Source organism: Lynx rufus, unplaced genomic scaffold (genome assembly GCF_022079265.1).
Source record: "Lynx rufus isolate CCGP_SWC_20201006 ecotype Redwood Valley unplaced genomic scaffold, mLynRuf1.p SCAF_20, whole genome shotgun sequence".
NCBI classification, from domain to species: Eukaryota; Metazoa; Chordata; class Mammalia; order Carnivora; family Felidae; genus Lynx; species Lynx rufus.
The window spans coordinates 3,117,011-3,120,149 of NW_025814835.1; the positions used below are offsets into that span (position 1 = coordinate 3,117,011).

The 3,139-nt window shown below is 56.6% G+C and overlaps 1 long non-coding RNA gene across 1 annotated transcript; it reads left to right on the plus strand.

Moving 5' to 3' along the window:
• Nucleotides 1-1,339: 1,339 nt before the first annotated feature.
• On the plus strand, nucleotides 1,340-2,844 carry LOC124517086 (uncharacterized). Its single transcript, XR_006963299.1, has 3 exons — nucleotides 1,340-1,416; nucleotides 1,726-1,839; nucleotides 2,435-2,844. It is a non-coding gene; the product is annotated as an uncharacterized LOC124517086 (long non-coding RNA).
• Nucleotides 2,845-3,139: the final 295 nt, after the last annotated feature.

Consider the following 3,139-nt stretch of genomic DNA (forward strand, 5'->3'; position numbering starts at 1 on the left):
TTCATGGCTGAACTAATGTGAAGCTTGGAAGTATCTTTGACCTTACGGAGCCGGCGGTGGGGGCGGTGGCTGGCGGAGGAGGGCGGGACCCTGGGCTGCTTGTGTCTGGGGCCCGCAGGGGTGGGGGTCCCCCGGGGGGACGGAGCCCTGGCCCCCTGGCGCATCTGGGGAGGGCAGGCCTTCCATGGCCAGCACCCCAAAGGGTCCCCTCCCCGCGGACCGGGCCACTGGGACAAATGATCATAAATCAGGGCCGTCCTGATGAAACCAGGCATGGACGGCGAGTGCGTTAATTGTGGCACCGATACACTCATTTTTGCGATGCCTTTCAAACACCAGTTGTGATGGGAAACAGCTGTTAGATCCGGGGGAAAAAAAATAAAAGGCAAGGAAGAAAAGAGGAGAGCTCGGAATTGGAAATCATAATAATGTCTGTCTTCGCCCTCCCCCTCCACAAAGGCTGGGAGCCCTCCCATTCTCCCCGAGACAATCGCGCGCCGCGGGGGGCCGGAGGAGGCGCGCACAGCAAGTTCAAGTGCAGGGGGAGAGGACGGGGCAGAAGAAAGGATCCCTTCTCTTCATGTGGGGGAAATGGCATGTTTAAAATAGGTTAGGGATTCAGGTTAAAAGCGGGAGAAGCCACACAGAATAGGAGCAGAGACGCAGTAAATGGTGCAGACGAGACAGCGCGTACGGGGAGCGGGGCTTGTCGGGGATCTTCATTTGAGGAGGCGATAACCTGGATAATTAGAGTGTTTTGAACGTTTCAGATGCGACCGCGGAGGAATCGCTGGCATTTGCCCCTGAGTCTGGCCGACTTCTGTGCCGGCCCTGGGGCTGGTCGGGGTGGGTCTGGCAGTGTCGGGGAGGACGGGCCCCCCCTTCCTCTTGTTCCCTGTCCTTGTCCTCCTTCCCCAGGACCAGGCCGTATGGTCCGCGCCTCACGAGAGGGGAGAGCTCAGAGCCAGCCAGAGAAGTCCTCCTCTCCCGGCGTTTCCTGGACGCCGGCTTGTTCTCCAGAAATGTTTATTTACATCATCTAACAAGACGGTTTTCCAATCTATAACGCCTGTGTCATTACGTAATGGGTCTCGCATGGTGTTGCCCATCGTGGAGAAACAGAGAGTCCTCTGCCAACCCGTGCCTGCACACAGGTGGCTTCCCAGGCTCCCAGGGCTGGGGGGGCACTGTTCCCGAGACCCCCACCTCCACAGAGCCTCTTAGGTTGTCTCTGCTTCTCGGGGTCCTTGAACTCCGTGGGCCTCAGGATGGCTGGAGACCCTTTGTTCAGCCTGGGGCAAGTAGTTTTAAGAGTTCCCCTGCCCCCTTTTTTATTCCAGCAGGATGCCTGCGACTTGATCCCTTCCTTTCCGATCTAACACAAGGAACACCAACCAGAGTGTTAAGGGTGTACAGGTAAGTGAGACCACAGATGAGCTCCCTTGTGGCTCCCTGTTTGTGGGCACTGAGGTTCCTGTCTCCACTCCCACTTGCTCAAGAGGGACCAGGCCCTTGGAGATCCCGCTCCGCCCCTGTCTGTGGGGTCAGGGTTCACAGGGGGCTTCTAGAGTTTTCTGGATCCGAGCTGTGGCAGGTGTGGGGTATACATGTGGGAGTGCCTTCTCCCACCTTATGACGCTCTGTGCCCCTCCCCTTGCTGCAACCAGCCCCTACGGAATGTCCAGAATTGCAGAAACAGGGCTGTTTTTCTGTCCTCCTGACCAGGGATGCGCCCCGATGGTGACCCGTGAAGACATCGTTCCCCATCAGGTTGGAGAGCGGGCCGTTCCGGCCACCTGTCTGCCTGGGAGGCTTCATCCCAAATGGGCACAACAGAGGGTAGGAAGGAAGACGCTTGCTTTTGCTTTTGCTTTTTTAGAACTCTCCCGGCTTTCCGCAGGGACTAGCCCCTCAGCAGGCCGTGACAGCCCTTAATAGACTTCTAGATGTGAGCACAGGAGGAAAATCCAGATTCTTTATTCTAAGATCTCCAATGTGTTCCTGCTTTTTAAATTCCTTAAAATTTTTTTTAAGGTTTATTTATTTTGAGATAGAGAGAGTGTGAGCAGGGGAGGGGCAGAGAGAGGGAGAGAGAATCCCAAGCAGGCTCCGCACCGTCAGCACAGAGCCTGACGCGGGGCTCGAACTCACGAACCGTGAGATCATGACCTGAGCCGAAACCAAGAGCTGGACGCTTAACCAACTGAACCACCCAGGCGCCCCTTAAATTTCTTTTAAACAAGCGTCCTGGCCGTCTGCAGCTGTGGTTCACAAACCCCCCTCTGCCCTCGCCCGGAACGTAGGCCCTGAGAAGAAGATCGTGTCAGCCTTGCTTACGGCGGGCTCTGGGGCGCCCTGCCTGTCCTGCTGGGTCGGGGCGGGCGCTGTGCCACGGGAGGGGCTGCTCACATGCATTTCTCCGTTCCGGTTTCAGTTCCCCTGGCTCTCAAATTGCCCCTTCGTGCCTGAAATACAACGACTCATAAAATTGAGAAAAAATCGTGGGATCTGAGCAGAACCGGTGGGAAGGAGGTGGGCGCTCCGACTTCTGCAAGCTGAGGTCAAAGTTGAGGGCGTGCTTGGGATGGATGTCCTCAGGGTCAGAAACCGGGGTGAGCCCCAGGGTAGCCCAGAAGGTACTCTGCTGAGGGGCGTCGGCATGAACTTCGCATTATGCACATTGCTGCCCCTGTCGTTAGTGGGGTGTTAGAAACATGACTTAGGGGCCGTGCAGACGCATTTGCGACACCCTCAAGGGGGCACAGGCTGTGGAGAGCACCTTGGGCACAGAACCCCCTCCCCGGGTGGGTCATGGGGAACCGCCTTCAGCATCCCCCCCCCCCCCCCCCCCGCTTCCTCTGGGTCTGTGACTCCTTTATTCTGCTGTCGGGGAAAGAACCCACGTGGTCACTTTGCCAAACACTCAGACGCTTGTTGGTCACCGAGGGTTCGATTTCCTTACATGCGGGCTAGACCACAACTCGAGTAAACATCAGGAAAGAAGGTGGGGGCCTTAAAAATATTAATTCTCATGGAGTTATTTCAAGTACCAGACTTCCAGTTTCCGCCCCCTTCTTTTGAAGCGAAACAGCAGTGGGGTTCTGTGTTGTGTTGTAAACAGGCGAGCAAGTGTCCCTCT